The 17679-nt window shown below is 49.5% G+C and overlaps 1 long non-coding RNA gene across 10 annotated transcripts; it reads left to right on the top strand.

The window, feature by feature from the left end:
• Positions 1–2104: 2104 nt before the first annotated feature.
• On the top strand, positions 2105–15273 carry LOC140712162 (uncharacterized). 10 transcript variants are annotated; one of them, XR_012093604.1, is made up of 6 exons: positions 2123–4909; positions 5433–12666; positions 14120–14271; positions 14597–14718; positions 14874–14949; positions 15036–15273. It is a non-coding gene; the product is annotated as an uncharacterized lncRNA (long non-coding RNA). The 10 variants fall into 10 exon arrangements; XR_012093606.1 differs by having other exon boundaries at positions 14870–14949; XR_012093608.1 differs by lacking the exon at positions 14874–14949 and having other exon boundaries at positions 2124–4909.
• The last annotated feature ends 2406 nt before the right edge of the window (positions 15274–17679 follow it).

The raw sequence follows: 17679 nt of genomic DNA, 5'->3' as shown, positions 1-17679 counted from the left end.
CAGAAATGGTCCTTGTGGATAGGCCTGTGGTTATTCCCTGAAGAACAAGACCATTCGCCCAAAAATCCACCTGTGTCACACTCAAATGTTTACATATCCAATTATTTTTAAAATACCCCAATCAAGCATGTTCACAGCCATTTAGAGCCATACAAATTGTCTGCTTTGCTTACAATCAACCCAAGACCTCTGTCGGCAAAGGGCACGGTGCCAGGTCCAGAGAAGGTGGGACAGAGACACAAACAGGAACCGCTCCGTTTCTTTGGGAGCCTCGCTCTGATGGGCCCGCGAAGACATGGCGCAGACGGCGGGGCACAGGCAGAGGGCAGGCCAGGAGAAGGGGCTGCATTGCCGGGAGGCAGTGCTTTGAGCTCTAATGGATGGAACACTGCTAACCAGCAAAGGTGGAGAGAGGGCAGCCGTCTGACAGGACGAAGAGGCAGCAAAGCACAGTTGGCCTCGGGGAACCGGAAGCCACAGGGACATCAGGCTGGGTGCTGCTGTCTGCTGGCCACCGGCTGGGAGACTGTACTGGGCCTGGAGGGACATCCCTGACACTCCCCACTGGATGCCAGGGGCACCCCCAGCCCCAGGTGAGAACCACGGATCCCATGGTGAATGAGGACAGCCTGTGGGAAGTAGGGCTGGGACAGCTCTGCACGGCTTAATAGGAAAGTTGGGTTCTATTTTGTGGGGTTTTGGTCACGCCAATGGCCGGTCAGTGCTGTCCATCAGGAAGTGATTTGAGGATAGATTAGAGAAGGGGCTGCCAAGGCCAGCTGGGCATTCGCTGCCTGGGTCCAAGGAAAAGGAAATAAAGGCTGGCGATGTGACAGTGTGGGGGAGCACAGAGGGAAGGAACTGGTGGAGACACAGGACTGGCTCCGCACAGGGCCACGAGCAGCTACCCGGGGGTCGTCCTATTAATTCTCCTTAGGGTCCAAGAGGCGGCTGTGAGGATCCCTCTCCTGAGGACAGAACTGCTCCAGAGCCACACAGCGAGGATCCAAAGAACCAAGATCCCGGCCAGCTCCAAAGTGGGCGATCTTGACCCCTCACCCGTGGTCCTGAGGCAGGGATCAGAGCCCCCTGGACACACAGACCCTCCCAGGAACTGCAGGAAGGGGAAGCAGACGCACCGGACCAGCGGCAGGACCCAGGGTTTCTGCCCTCCAGGGCACATTTGGACCAGCCACTGCACAGGTGGACACACGGTGCTTTAACCCTCGCTGGGGAAAGGAGCCCTCGCTGTCAGGATGGAAGGGTGGAGACCCCACCCTCGATGGGGACCGGCCTCCCTACTTTAACCCGCGCTGGGGGAAGGAGCCCTCACTCTCAGGGTGCAGACGGCAGCTCGATCGGGCTGGCCTCCCTGCTAGGCACAGCCTGAGCCACATGACGAAGTCCAGAGAGGATTACCATTGTACACCTGGCCCAGCTTCCGGCAGCCCCCGACCAGGCCACTACCCTCACTCCAACAGCCCGGTCCATCACCAAGCCCCACCCTCTTCTGCCAGCCCTGCCCCCACAAGGCCCCTCCTCTTGCTGCAAGTCCCGCCCCCAAGGCTCAGCTTGCCTGCAGCCCCGCCCCACTGGCTCCACCCCATCGCCTGCAAGCCCCATCCCCAAGGCCCAGCTCATCCCCGCCTACGAGGCTTCACTCCTCACCTGCAAAGAGCCACCCCTTACTAAGCGCCTCCCATCACTTGCACAGCCCCGCGCAACATAGCACTACGCCCTCCAGGAACCCCTCTTTTCACCCGCGCAGCCCCGCCCTTCACCAGGCCCCATAGACACGCCTCTCGCCACGTCCCTCTTCTCCCTTGCCCACTTCCCCCTCCTTCTACTGTCCACATCCTGCTGCTGGCCCCACCCCGCCCCTTTCGTCAAGCCGGCCGCGCCCCTTTTACCCGTGAGCACGCTTCTCCCCTTGCCGCCTCCTTCGGCATGTCGGCCCCGCTCCTCCCGCCCATCGCCCTCTGCACCGCCCTCCCGCCCGTCCCAGAGCAGTGGAGGCCCGCCCTTTTCATCTACAGCCTATCGCAGAGGACGTTGCCGTTCGCGCTGACCAATAGGAGTGGTGGCCGTCACAGCAAGCCCCGCCCCACGCCCTACGTCGCGTTAAGTGGGGTCCCTCGCCAGCCCCGAGCTGGTCTTACGCCATGTGGCGCTGTGGCGCGCGGAGGGGGTTGAGTTCTCTGAGGCGGCTGAGCGGCGTGTGAGGCGCTGCGGTCGGCGGCTAGAAGTGCTCGGCGTGCTGGCTCCCGGGAGAGGAAGGTCCAGGGCGGGCCGGAGACGTAGGGGTCCCTGCGCCCAAGCCTTGCAGCTCCCCGCACTGTGGGCGCCCCGCACCCCTAGGCCCTGCCGGGGCCTTCCTTGGGCTCCCACATCCGGGGTTCTGAGGCCGAAGGACCCCGGGGCGATGCCCCGGGCTGGGGGCCGGGTCTGCCCGTGGCGCTCCCGGCAGGGCCCTCCTTTGGAGTGGGCTTTAATGGGGGTAGTAAATGGGGCCGGCAGTTGCGGTTCTCGCTGGTGTCTTTGCTCCTAGTTCATTTTTGTTGGAGGCCGAGTCCTTAAGAGACCCGAGGCGCCCACAGCCCACTCTTAAAGTCCTGCTGTGTTCAGAGAACTGAAGCCTCCCGGAATTTAACTTTTTTTGGTTTTTTAACGACTCAGTTTATGGGGGAAAAAATTGACGAAGCGGTTTAGTGCTCATGGTAATCCACGAGCCAGTATTTAATGTAACAGTTCAGCGCTGCCGGCCCAGGCCGGGGGGAGACACGGGGCGTCCGTGGCGTGAGTTTGGCAGCAGGTTACTGGAAAGTTCGGGGGAGACCCTGGCCTTACCGCTCATGGGTTTCCTATCATGTCCTTGCTCATAAGTAACTTCTTAAAATGCGTCTCTGTCCCATAATTCTGAAATTTGCTAAATCAGTAAGCAAATGTTGACTACAGCGTATCTTCATAATGTTGACAGTGACTGAATAGGTGTTTTCTTTTCCCCTGTATATATTTTTAAAATATTTTGGTGGGATATATTAATGTAGAAAAGCCCGTAAGACATACAGTACAATTTGAGAAAATAAAGTGGTTTTTTTTTTGTTTTTTTTTTGAAGAGACGGGATCTTGCTCTGTTGCCCAGGCTGGTTTTGAACTCCTGTGCTCAAGTGATCCCCCTCCTCCGCCTCTCACATTGCTGGGCTTACAGGCGTAAGCCATCTCATCCAGGTGAGAATAATTAGAAAATAAGTAGGTTGGGCGCGGTGGCTCACGCCGGTAACCGCAGCATGTTGAGAGGCCAAGGCGGGCGGACCACTTGAAGTCAGGAGTTTAAGACCAGCCTGGCCAACATGGTGAAACCGCGTCCCTACTAAAAATACAAAAATTAGCTGGGCGTGGTGGTGAGCACTTGTCGTCCCAGCCACTCAGGAGGCTGAGGCAGGAGAATTGCTTGAACCCAGGAGGTGGAGGTTGCAGTGAGCCGAGATTGCACCACTGCACTCTAGCCTGGGCAACAGAGCAAGACTCTTGTCTCAAAAAAAAAAAAAAGTGTCCGCATGACCAAGCTGAAGATTTCCCCTAACTGCTCATAACCCTCTCCCTCCCGCTTAGATTAGCACTATCATACAGAAATGTCCTTGCTTTTTAAAAATATTTTACCATCTCTATGCATTCTGACAGTATCTTGTTACCTGTTTGAATAATACCTGTTTAGGATAATACTGTATCGTGTGTATCTTTTGTTTAACATTATGTGACCTTCATCTTTGTTACATGCAGTTGTAGGCACTTTTATTGGTTGGTTTTTTTTTTAATTGAATGATTAGTCTGCAGTTTATCCATTCGCTGTCGTTACACCTCCAGGTGAGTTGAGTTTGGGACTATCAGAGTTCGTGCTGGCAATCTTGTCTGTGAGTGCTGGTGCAGCAGTGTAAGGTGTGGAGGATGTAGACCAAGAGGTGAAATATTCACTAGGTGAATATTTCTAGTATTCAGATTTTTTTTTTTTTTTTTTTTTTGACGCCCAGGCTGGAGTGTAGTGGCGTGATCTTGGCCCACTGCAACCTCTGCTTGCCGGGTTCAACGATTCTCCTGCCTCAACCTCCGAAGTATCTGGGACTACAGGCACCTGCCACCACGCCTGGCTAATTTTTGTATTTTTAGTAGAGACTGGGTTTCACCATATTGGCCAGGCTGGTCTGGAACTCTTCGGCTTCCCAAAGTGCTGGGATTACAGGTGTGAGCCACCATGCCCTGCCTGCTTAGCTTTCTAAAGAATGCCAAGTGTTTTTCCAAAGTTGTTCCACTCTGTACTCCCTGTGGGACAGGTAGCAGTGTATGTAGCAGTATGAGAGCACTATGACTAGCAGTGTGAGAGCTCCTGGTAATATTAGGCTTTTTAAAAAGTTTTCACCAATTCGGTAGGCATGTAATGGGATTTAACTGTAGTGTGAATTTCATCCAATATTTTGAAGGCTTGTGAGGATTCTGTGAGGAAAAGAAGCCCTTTTGTTTAAGAGTTTCTTAAGGGGAATTTAAACCATAATTGTATTATAGTTATTTTTGAACATGTATAAAGAAAAGGTTTCCAACACTGAAGCTTTAGGTAAGATAAAAGGTCATTAAAATGGGAAGGATCTTACCAGAAATTAGTTTTCTGGAATGTGCAAGATTTTGGAAGATGCAGTATTTAATTTTTTTATAATTAATAATCTTTATCACGTAAGAGTTTTCACTATGTGGCTGAATAATGTTAGCCAGATAATTTTCCTGCAGCTCATCTAACTTAGGTGACCTTTAATCTAGACATGCACACCACAGAGCGTGGCGATGGAACAGTAACCGGGCTTGTGGGAGGGCTCTACAGTATCAACTAGGAGACAAGATCCACGGATTCACCATAAACCAGGTATGGGTCCTTCTTGGCACCTCCTCATAAATCCACATACATTGCAGGTGTGGTTTCTGGCATAGGTACGGGCCCTTCAGGGTGGAGACTAGCCTTGTCCTCGTGTCCCAAGGCCCTGGCCCAGCTCCTGTTGCATGATGGCTACTCGACTGAACAGAGCTTGTGAGAGAAATGACCCCCGGTCCCTTCCTGGAATCCCGCGAAGCCTGATTCTTGTCAGATTTGAGAGAGTAACACTTCCAGCTGGGTCTGTCATCAGACACACTCGGGTTTCTGCGCCAAACCTGATGATTCGCTGAGTGTGAGCACGAAGACTCAGTGCCCTGATCTGTTCAGTCAGGTTTTGCCATCAAGTAGTTTGCTCTAAACTTCTGCAGAATCTTTCAGTTTTCTGAGCCTTTTGGGTTTCAAAATTATAAAGAAGAAATTGTGGACTTATACTTACTTGGGTTTATATTAAAATGGATTCATTTTTGTTTTGTTATTTGCTTAAGTCTTTTCCTTTTTTTTTTTTTTTTTTAAGCATAGTAACTAAAAATGACAACACTTCACATATTTGGCCAGCTGTTGGCTCTGTGCTATGCTTGATGTAGCAAATTTAAAAAACAACTTACCGTCTAGAAAGACTGATGCGGCTGTGACTGGAAGCACATGGTGGATGCCATGCAGAGGGCCAAGGACAAGGGCGGGAGCTGCTGCTGCTGCTGCTGCTGCTGCTGCTGCTGCTGCTGCTGCTGCTGCTGCTGCTGCTGCTGCTGGGGGGAGAGGGAAGATCTCCTGGAGAGGGTGGTGTGAGAAAGCAGCTGCCTCTGGGCAGGGCTCCAGCAAGGGAACCAGGGCAGTAACTAGGGGGTCCCAGGCAAGGTCCAGGCATGGGAGTCCTGACAACAGACTCAGAGCATTTGTGAAATCCTGCAAAGTGAGGGCAAAGACACTTCACTCTGGGTGAGGCCCTTATTAATAGTAGCCAGTACTATAAACTCACTCCTTTATTTTTCAGATTTTATAGAAATGTACTTATTTTTGAGACTGGGACTCACCCTGTCACCCAGGCTGGAGTGCAGTGGGATGATCTGGGCTCACTGCAGCCTCAAACTTCTGGGCTCAAACGATCCTCTCACCTCAGTCTCCCAAGTAACTGGGACAAGGTGCCCCCACGCCTGTCTCATTGTGTGTGTGTGTGTGTGCAGGTGGAAACTTGCTTTGTTGTCTAGGCTGGTCTCAAACTCCTGGGTTCAAGTAATCCTCTTGTCTTGTGTATTAGTCTAATCTCACACTGCTATGAAGAAATACCCAAGACTGGGTAATTTATAAAGAATGACCTAAAAAGTAAAGAGGTTTAATTGACTCACAGTTCTGCATGGCTGGGGAGGCCTCAGGAAACTTACAATCGTGGTGGAAGGCACCTCTTCACAGGGTGGCAGGGAAGAGAATGACAAGTGAAGGGGGAAGCCCCTTATAAAACCCTCAGATCTCGTGAGAGCGTACTCACTGTCACGAGAATAATATGGGGGGAAGCGTTCTCATTCCACAACATGTGGGGATTATGGGAACTACAATTCAAGATGAGATTTGGGTGGGGACGCAGCCAAACCATATCACCTTGGTTTTCCAGAGTGCTGGGATTAAAGGTGTGAGCCACTGTGTCCAGCCATAGAAACTTATGATAAGTCATGTTTCTTGTTTGAGAAATAGCTACCATGAGCGCTATTATTATTAAAGCTATATATTGTTAGAAAGCAGACATCTCACTGTATCTGCTGATTTTAAATGCATTGATCATCTGTTACAAAGTACGGTAAGCTTGGAAACGAGTAATTTAACAGCGGTAGATGATGCAGGTCGTAGTGGGCCACTTATGCATGGTGGTTGGATGGCAGGCTCCCTAGATTGGGCTGAGGAGACCCGAGGTCTCACCTCTGCCAGCGACTTGCTGTGTGTGCTTGGCCAGGTGACTCATGGCACCCGGACGGAGTGGGTGGCAAGTGTTGTGATCACAGGGACGTGCTATGTGATTGAGGGAGAGGGCCGGCTGGCATGACTGAAAGAGAAGACAGTTTCTTTCATACCGAAAAGTATGGACACTTACCAGGAGGCTTACCTAAAGTAAGGTCGGGGGCCAGAGTATGGAGCCACTGCCCCATCTCAAGAATAGCTACAACTTACTGTCCTAGGACAAAGGGGAAATGAGGCTTGAGACTCAATAATTTTAGTAGAAATCTGTTATATTTTACAATTTCACTTTTCATTTGTACCCAGCTAGTGATTATACTCTGTATCTATTTTCCACACAAAATCCCAAGGACCTTCAGAATCTCCTCTCGGTGTATTTGGACGCCACCTTTTTCCCATGTTTACACGAGCTGGATTTCTGGTATGTCATGAGTGATTAACTAGTTGATGCAGACTTTAGTATTTGAGTCACTGTCAGCTTATAATTATTTGTCCTCAGGCAGGAAGGATGGCGGCTGGAACACGAGAATCCTAGCGACCCCAGACACCCTTGGTCTTTAAAGGAGTCGTCTTTAGTGAGATGAAGGGAGGGTTTGTAAGTTTTCTTTCTTTTTAATGTTGTGTTCAGCTTACCTTACCCATGTACAGAACCATGATACACATCTGGAAGGTGGTTGATTTTTATATAATATTCTCATTATAGGTGACATGTTCTTGGATTAGCTAGGTCAGTGCTGTGAGCAGAAGCCAGGGGATTAGCGGGGCCAGGATGCTGTCTCAGACCATGTCTGACGACCCCCGTGTATGATCTGCAGCGAGAGAAAAGCTCTTTTCATACCACTATCAACACATTGTCTTTTTCACTCATTCTTGCCCAAGTACATGGTGTACTTTCTAGAGGCTGCGTGGCGAGGTGTGTGACACGCACCAAGCTGCATACAGAGCAGATGGGGGAGTCCAGCTTCACCTCTGACCCAGACACTACAGAGGTTTGCAAAAAAGGCAACACAGCATCACTCTAAGTAGTCAGTTTTTTACTTTGTTATGAGAAATATTTTTCAAACATATTTATATTATCATGTAATGATGGCTTACCTTAATGCATAAGTAGTTTTTAAATGTCTCAGCTTTAATTTAGAATATAGAAAAATTATATAAACACACACAGGCACCTACACAGGCAAAAAAGCCCACATAATCAAAAGCTGCTTGGGTCCTCATTAAAACCCATTTATGCCTCGTGTTCCATTATTGGAATCCTAAGCTTGTGGGAGTTATTTATATCCTACAGCTCAAGGTCATTGCCAAGGTCTGAATTTTTACAAAAAAAATTGCAACCTCAGGCATAAATGGGTTAATTTTTCAGAGTGTAAAGGAGCCTTGAGACCATTTTGGATTAAGAGCTGCTGTCCTGGGCCCGTGTCTTCATGTCCCCTTGTGACTTTGACAACCTGCCTGTGCTGGTGTCCCTGGGGCTCGTGGGTGGCCTGCTCTCTGACTCCCGTAGCCCCCCTCAGCTGGTGAACTATTTCTTACCTTTCATTCTCAATTTGGTGGTCTTTTCTTCCAAGGAGCCTTCTTAAAATTCAAGTTAGGGTGAGAGCTTCTCCCCACTTCCCTCCTGGCTGGTGGGCAGACCTGGTGATCCCTCCAATTTGCAACACACATCAAAAAGTCCATTGTTCTCAATCCTTGGGTCCTGTGCATGGGTGATGAGTGATTGAATACGGTGTTAAACAATGCCTGCAGGGGTGTCTTTTTTTTTTTTTTTTTTTTTTTTTTTTTTACCATTAGAACAGTTTTATTTGCAAAGTATTACAGGCATATGCACCAGAATGTGATAAATTGGCTATATTGTAAGTAATGTAGTATGTGTGTATTATTTTAAATGTATATATTCTTATTTATTTCACATTTCAAGACAGACAATGAGAGGATATTCCCCCAGCACCTTCAAAATAGACTTCTTCCCGACCACACGTACTCAGTGGTCTCCAGGGGTGACCCACTGTGCATCCCGGAGCTTATGTGGGAGAAGCTTAAGCAATTTCATACCACTCACTATCACCCAAGCAATGCTAGGTAATATTTTGTTGGAAAAGTTTGATGGTGGATTGTGGAAAGTTAACTTGTGTGTGTTCTTCCAATTTCATGACATGGCGTCTCTCACATTTAGCAATGCTTAGCTTCGAGCCTCTCCTTGGCATGGAGAAGTTCTCTTCCGATAGTGGATGCAGTCACAGAACCTTCATCACATCCTCACTTTCTGATATATCGCTTGTTTCTTATGTCACTAGTATAAGGTCATTATAGTAATAATATAGTTATACGTATCCTATAAAACACTAATAATTTACATATAAATGCTAATGTAAAAACATATTTGCAAGGTTAGTTTATATAAAAACAATTATGAAAACTTTCAAGTATACAGAAAAGTAGACTAGGATAATGAGCCCCTAAACACTTATCACATAATAGATATCCTTTTCCTTGTGAAGTTTTTGGAAGTAAATTATAAATGTCATCATTTACCACTAAATATTTGAATTTGTGACCTGAAAACATGATTTTTTCTTACATGAGCTAATGCCATTTTCAGTTTTAATAGAATAAAACATACTTTCATAAAACTGCCTATTTCTTATTCCATATTCACATTTTCTAGTTGGCCCCAAAGTGTTTGCTGCACAGGGTCCCACAGATCACACCTGGTCAGCCCGGGTCTCTCCTGGGCACCCTCTCGGGGACGGCAGAGGAGTGTGCAGGCCGGGTTTCCTCCAGGCGCTCTCACTTTCCAGGTGTCCTGGCTGCTCCTGTGTGGTGTTGGGTGCCATGTTCCTGTGTTTCCTGAGAACTGAAACTTAGATCCAAAGCCTTAGTTTGAGTCAGGCTGCGCCTTTTTAAGCAGAGTCCCTCGTGGGGAGTTCTGCATTGATGGCCACATCCTACCATCGTGTGAGGCCTGCTTGCCTCCACCGGGGGGTCTCACACCAGCAGGGTGCATGCTGAGAGTCGGCCACTGTCTTGTGAAGATCTGCTTTCTCCCTTCAGCCACAGACCATCTGGTGCACTTGAGTTTCTGGTGTCCTGTGATAATTCCTCATCAACCTATTAATGGTTTTCATATTCATTGAGGATTATTGCCTGAATCATTTATTAGAGTTTGTGAAGTTTTCAAATTCTGTAATTCTTCATTCGTTTGCTGGACTCCTTCAAAGAAGAGTTCCACATCAGCTGGGGCTCTTGGGTTATCTTGAAATATGGTTCTGTGGAAAAGGCAGGGGCGGCTGCTCTCCCTGGGAAGTCCAGTTTGAGGAGGAGGGGTGGTGCAGGAACTACCTCTAATGTTGACAGAAGAAGCTGTCTTTTTTTTTTTAAAGACAGGGTCTGGTTCTGTCCCCCAGGCTGGACTACAATAGCATGGTCTTAGCTTACTGCAGCCTCAGCCTCCTGGGCCACCTCAGCCACCTGAGTAGCTGGGACTACAGATGTGCACCCCCATGCCCAGCTAGTGCTTATGTTTTTTTGTAGAGACAGAGTCTCGCCGTGGTGCCCAGGCTGGTCTCGATCTCCTGAGTTCAAACAGTCTGCCCACCTTGACCTCCCAAAGTGCTGGGATTACAGGTGTGAGCCACTGCGCCCAACATGGAGAAAAGAGTTCTTTCTTTTCTTCTTTTTTTCCCCCCAGTCGTCTTTGTTTTGTTTTTTAGTACCACTGTGACCTCACAAATATTTCTGTATATGTATATATTTGAGACCATGTGATCAGATGGAATTTATTTATTTTTATGCCGACATTTGCCACAGCTGTTGGCCCATTTTGGTCTCACTTCTTTGGTTTGTATGCCCCCATCCCCACCTCCCTAACGCAGGCACAGCCAGGCCTTCCTCCTCCAGAGGCTCAACTGTCTGTTTCCCAGGGAGCTCTGATTTCTGTGGCTAGTGGGGAAGGGCCTTTGGAGAGTAGCATCGGGACACTAGGGGTGGTGATTGCTCCTGGATTCTCTCAACCCTGAGAGTGTAAAATTTGTTTCTAAATTCTAGAATGAGAAATTTCTGAAGGTTCTTTAAGATACTAGTTCCCCAAACCTTAACCATAGCTCAGACAACATAGTAAAGAAAAAGATAAATTCTGTCATTGTAACCTTTTTCTTCTGGTTGAATAAATGTGTTATCTTTATTAACATGTATAACCTTGAACTTGTTGCCAAAAATTGACTTTTGTGAAATTGTCAGTTGGATTACTCTATTACTGTACCTAGGGTTATAAAGTATTTTAACAAATACTTCGTTTGGTTTTTGTCACATCTCTAGATGAAGTTTAAAATGAAAGATCAATTTCTGGCTAGGTGTGTTGGCTCATGCCTGCAAATTCAAGCACTTTGGGAGGCTAAGATGGGAGAATTGCTTGAGGCCAGGAGTTTGAGACCAGCAAGAGTAACCGTGAGAACCCATCTCTAAAACTTAAAAATTAGCCCACTGGGCATGGTGGCTCAAACCTGTAATTCTAGCACTTTGGGAGGCCGAGGCGGGGAGATCACCTGAGGTCAGGAGTTCAAGACCAGCCTAACCAACGTGGTGAAACCCTATCTCTACTAAAAGTACAAAAATTAGCTGGGTGTGGTGGCAGGCGCCTGTAGTCCCAGTGACTCAGGAGGCTGAGGCAGGAGAATGCTGTGAACCCGGGAGGAGGAGCTTGCAGTGAGTGGAGATGGCGCCATCGCACTCCAGCCTGGGCGACAGAGCGAGACACTGTCTCAAAAAAAAAAAAAAAAAGAAAAAGCTGGACATGATACACAAGGTGACCCCAGGAGATTCCTGTGCAGAGTAGAAACACACCCCAGCACTAAACTCAGTCCCTGAAGTCCCTGCGGGATTCTCCCCACACCCCACCCCTGGGTCCACCTGTACCCACCTGGAAAGAACAGTGACACCGCCCCACAGCAGGAGCACCATCAGCGGCCGCGGCACCCCAGGTAGCTGGGCCACCCCCAGGGTTTCACAGGTGGAGAGGGAGCCTGGGAACGTGCATTTCTAGCAATTTCCAGGTGACGGGGCACCACACTTTTAAAAATACACAATACTAGGTCTTGAAAGGACTTCTATTCACTTGCACGTTGGTGGGATGGAGCCCTACATTGCAAAGGGCTTTTCTTCACGTGTCCTCCTTGAGCTCAGGGGCTGGCAGCACTTGGTGGGACCTAGTAGGGTGTCCCTTGCTGACTGCACACCCACAGCTAGAGCCCTGGCCCGGATGATTCTCACAGGAAGCCCGCAGAGCTCCTGACACCTCCCTGGAGGTATGAGAAAGCTGAGGCTCTGAGGGGGATAAACTGATTACTGGAAGGTAACGACCTTAGTGAAGTGGTGAAGCTACAGGGTAAACCCTAGTTTTATTTCCTTTTAACTTTCAAGACTTCCTGATTTCCTCTATTACGATAGCTGTGCCTTAGAGTCACCAATGGGAACTTGAAGGAAAATAATGCCTGCTGAGGCCAGATGCTCATTTAATTGCCTGGGGGTGGAGCCTGTTTGGTTCTAAGCCCTCCCTCTGAACTTCTGAATGGTGAGGACTGCAAATCAGCTGCCTCCTGCTGGGCCCTGCAGGGTGAAACCTGATGAAGCCCCAGGAACATTCAGTGAGGGGTTAGGAGGGAGGAGAACACGGGTGGATGAAAAGCAAGAAGGAAATGCACCAGCATTCACTGGCAGGCTCTGTCACCCACAGGACAGGGATAAAGACGTGCACACCTGCAGTGCGGACTTTCACAGCCTGGCAATGAGGGCTTTCAGCCTCACAGGTAAATGTCACCTGTTTCACCACCTCCTTAGGGCTGTTCTAGGGCCCCGGCACACAGCCATTTGGGACAAAGGGCAGTTTCAGTGTCTTTCACTCCACGCTCAAGCTACAGATTGTCCTTATAGCTCAGGTATCCTGGGGATAATCCATCTTGTTTTGTTTTGGTTTTGGGAGCCCAACCCAAGAATCAAATAACTTTCCTAAGGATTTCCAGGAGAAAACATCTTCCCACCAAAGAAGAACCTTACCATTTGGAAAAACACCTCCTGGTAATTTGCAAAAAAACCCAGTTTTCTGGGAAGTGATAATCTTGTCATGAGAACCAAAGATAAAGTTGGAGATAATGAGGGAGTGGTTACATAGGAAATATGTGGTCATTACTCTGATCAATTAGTAAATCACTTTCTTCATATGATATACTTTTTAACAGCTTCTTACTAAACGACAGTGCAGGTAAGAGAGTCACAAGACAGCTTCTTCCTTGAGTCAGTCATCCCCGGCCCACACCAGGGCCTAGCAAGAATGACTTAGGTCACCTGGCTTATTTCCTGGCTACTTGGAGGAGATGGATTTCCCAGTTTACAAATCTCAGCTTCCTAGGATTCTATTCTGATAAAATCTAAATTGTATTTTTTTAAAAAAAGGAATAGGCTGGACACGATGGCTCACGCCTGTAATCCCAGCGCTTTAGGAGACCAAGGCAGGCAGATCACGAGGTCAGGAGATTGAGACCATCCTGGCTAACAGGGTGAAACTCCTCTCTGCTGAAAATACAAAGAAAACTGAGCCGGCCGTGGTGGCATGCGCCTGTAGTCCTAGCTACTTGGGAGGCTGAGGCAAGAGAATCGCTTGAACCCGGGAGGCGGAGGTTGCAGTGAGCCGAGATTGCGCCACTGCACTCCAGCCTGGGTAACAGAGCGAGATTCCCTCTCAAAAAAAAAAAAAAAAAAAAAAAAAGAATAGATGAACTCTAGTGAAATAATCTAGGTCTATCCTTTTACCTCCTCCGTTGTCTGGAGTAATAAAGCTCCCTGCCTCGCCCTCTCTCACAGCACTGAACTGCTTTTCCTGAATTTTCCCACACTGCTGATCACTCACTTGCTAATTTCGATGCATACATTCTTTTTGAGAAAGTCAGTTTGCCAACTCCTCCCACTGGTTTGTCAGAAAATGAGCTTACACTGCGCTGATCTCACTCCTGCTGCCAAACCTCCTTCTAGGGGTCTCTCCTTTGATAATGCAGGGATTATGTAGGCATGGGGAGGTGGGATACCAAGGAGGGATTCTGTCGACGGTGCTGTTCCCCCCTCCCCAACCCCGCCGGTTCAAAGTCATCGAGCCGGGGGGCCTCTCTGACTATCTGGACTGTGCAGACCACCGTGTCTTCCGGTAGGGTCAGGGGAGGGCTTGAGATAAATCTGTAGGGCTCAACCACCAGCCACTGTCCACCTCAGGTGCCCCAAGCGCCATCTCTGCCGGGAGCTATGTGGATGCATCGGTGACAAAATGGAAAGCCTCTGGTCCTGGCGGAGCTTGTTCCAATCAGGAGAGACCCGAAAGCAAGAAACACAGTGAACAAATGCATGATGCCCAGGGGTGGATGGCCGTAAGCACTGAGGAGAAAAATAGCAAGTGGGGTGGGGGGTGTTAAGAGGGTGGAGGATGGAGATGGGCTGCCATTGACAATCGGAGAGCCTGCAGACCTGCCTGAGAGTGACGTTTGGGGAAAGAAGGAAAGGGAAGAAGGTGAGGGAGGTTAGCTAAGTGGACATCTGGGAAAGAGCTCAGGCAGCAGAGGGGCTGGGGTGGGGGCGCGCTGGCAGCCTGCTGCATTCCAGGGTCCTCTGTGTGGCTGGGACGGTGTCGGCCCTCCCCTGCTCATCCCTCAGGGCCTTCGCAGAAACACTCACACGGGGACCTTCTATGTACAGGCAGCACACGCCACCCATCGCCATGACCACACTGTCCCTCAGAGGAGCCGCTGGCCACGTGTGTCCCGTCCACATGGAGATGTACTTGAAGATTCTTTACACACTGGGTTTCAAAGACTTAAGTATGGAGACTTAAGTATTTAACAGTGTAAAATATTAATAACACAATAACTGATTGTTATCAAAATAGTGGGCTGAATAGAAAATATAGTTTGTTTGTTTATTTATTTATAGATAGGGTCTCACTTTATTTATTTATTTATTTATTTATAGATAGGGTCTCACTCTGTTGCCCAGGCTGGAGTGAACCGGTGCAGTCACAGCTCACTGAAGCCTCCAACTCCTGGGCTCAGGCAATCCTCCCACCTCAATGTCCCACGGGGCTGGGACTGTAGGTGTTCACCGCCACATCCAACTAATTGTTTTGTATTTTTTGTAGAGACTGGGTCTCGCCATGCTGCCCAGGCTGGCCTCAAACTCCTGGGCTCAAGTGATCCACCTGCCTTGGGCTCCCAAAGTGCTGGGATTACAGGCGTGAGTCATGGCACCCAGCGTCCCCCCCTCCGGACCTGCCTTTCTTTAATGTGGCAACTAGATCATTTAAAATTGCATATATAACACAGGCCACCCATGCAAGCCTCAATCCTGGGAGATGCTTCCGTTGGAGAAACCTTCAAGAAGCGGATCTGCGGCCGGGCGCGGTGGCTCAAGCCTGTATCCCAGCACTTTGGGAGGCCGAGACGGGCGGATCACCAGGTCAGGAGATCGAGACCATCCTGGCGAACATGGTGAAACCCCGTCTCTACTAAAAAATACAAAAAACTAGCCGGGCGAGGTGGCGGGCGCCTGTAGTCCCAGCTACTCGGGAGGCTGAGGCAGGAGAATGGCGTGAACCCGGGAGGCGGAGCTTGCAGTGAGCTGAGATCCGGCCACTGCACGCCAGCCCGGGCGACAGAGCGAGACTCCGTCTCAAAAAAAAAAAAAAAAAAAAAAAAAAGCGGATCTGCTTGGATTTGCAAACGGCCCCTCTGGCCCCAGGGGGATCTGCTGTGCAGAGCTGCTCTGGACTCAGCTCTTCAATACTGCCCTTGAGTGTGCTGGGCACCTCCTGACTTTCGACCAGCACAAAGCTCCTTATTACACGCTGACAAAAATTCCTTCCATTCTAGGTGCCATAATGGATTCATTAATCTCCTATTGATAGCTTTTTGCTGGTTTTCCCACTTTTTGCTATTCTAAGCACTGCTGCGAAGACTCTCCTTTTACCCCACCTGCCTGTGTCTGCTTCAGCTCACATGCTCCGCCTTCCAGCTGTCATAGCTGAGTCCCTGGGTCTCCTCGGCGGGGTGTGTCTGTGGGCACAGGGCTGCCCTGCCACATGCCCCACCCCATAACCTTCCATCTGTGGCCGCTCCTTGTGAGACCCTAAACTCACGACCTCCCCTCCTGTCCTCTCCTCTCCACAAAGCCACCCTTATCGGAGACAGTCAGTCTGCTTCCCAGTTCCCCCAAGGCAAATCCAAAGTCCTCCACTGGCCCACCCACCTCTACCGACTCCTCCCTCACCTTCCGGTCAGGTCAAACGGCCCCAACCGGAGGCTCCCCGGGCCCTTTCATAAGACAGGAGCTTTTCTTCTCAGGTCCGGCTACAGGTACATTGTACCCGCACCTCACCGCAGGAGTGAGAGCCGCAGGGGCGGAGAGGGCTTAGTTCTTTTGCCTAAAGCCTGCCCTGACTCACCGAAGGCGGTCGTTAATGTGCGCAATGATTACAGAAACACAGAAATAAGGCTGGGGGTGGTGGCTCAAGCCTGTTATCCCAGCACTTTGGGAGGCCGAGGCAGGTGGAGCGCTTGAGGTCAGGAGTTCGAGACCAACCTGACCAACATGGTGAAACCCCATCTCTACTAAAGATACAAAAAAAAAAAAAAAAAAAAAATCAGGTGGGCATGGTGGCACATGTCTATAATCCCAACTACTTGGGAGACTGGGACAGGAAAATCACTTGAACCCGGGAGGCAGAGGTTGCAGTGAGCCCAGATCAAGCCACTGCACTCCAGGCTGGGCAACAGAGCGAGACTCCATCTCAACGTCCCCCACCCGCCCCGCCACACACACAAACAAAATCTTAATCATAGTAAGACACAGCTGAAAAGATATGACGGAATGACTCCCCGAGGCTACCGGATGCCACCCCTTCAATCATTTTCCATTCAGAAAACTTCAGATCAGATCATTTACATATGTACGTTAAGACAAGGGGTCCTATATTAATGAATCTTCTCCGTCAAAATCCTGGTCAAAGTCAGAAAACAATCCCACCGGACTCCTGGGAGCATCTGATGTTGGAGAAACCTGGAGAAGTGGAGAAGCTGATCTGCAGGATTTGCAAACCGCGGCACTGCCCCCAGGGGGACCCGCAGCACCGGCGCCTCCCCGTGAGAGTCGGAGCCTCACTGAGACCCACACAGTCAGGATCTGCACCTCCGAAGGCTCCCCCAGGCGGCTCTGGGCACACGGAAGCTGGGAAGACAGCAAATGGGCCCCGGGGTTGGGGGGGGCCAGCACAGTCCAGCCTTTTCTCTTTTGCCTCCTGAAGACTTTCACTGTGGATGTGTGTTAGGGAAGGGGGGAGTGAAGAAAGAGACAGGGAGAGAAGACAGAGACTGAGTGATGCCTCCATTCTGCAGAGAAAAACACCGAGGCCCTATCTCAGCACTCGAGACAGTGGGGCCACGGCGGGACTTATTAAGTCTCTGCCTCTCAGTGCTCTGATCTGCCAAGTGTCTGGCTGCCTCTTCCATCCTGACAAGCACAATGACTGTAATTCCAAAGGACTGGGAGTTGGGGGTGAAGATGCAGAGAACGGAGGGGTGGGGAGGGAAACGGCAGCCTCTGGGCAGCTACTCTCTAATAAACACGAACACAACACCAGAAAGGGCTTGTAGAAAAGAAACATAAAATGCAACCCAACTACTGACACATGACCCTCTGTTCCATATTCATCCGCACGTTCTTAACAGAAACGCAACTGTGAACATGCAATCTGGTATCCTGACATTTGCCCTGACCAGGTTGTTACC

This window comes from Chlorocebus sabaeus, chromosome 8 (assembly GCF_047675955.1).
Source record: "Chlorocebus sabaeus isolate Y175 chromosome 8, mChlSab1.0.hap1, whole genome shotgun sequence".
Classification (NCBI taxonomy): domain Eukaryota; kingdom Metazoa; phylum Chordata; class Mammalia; order Primates; family Cercopithecidae; genus Chlorocebus; species Chlorocebus sabaeus.
The sequence above is the reverse complement of the archived record's forward strand: the minus strand, read 5'-3'. Positions and strand labels throughout refer to the sequence as shown.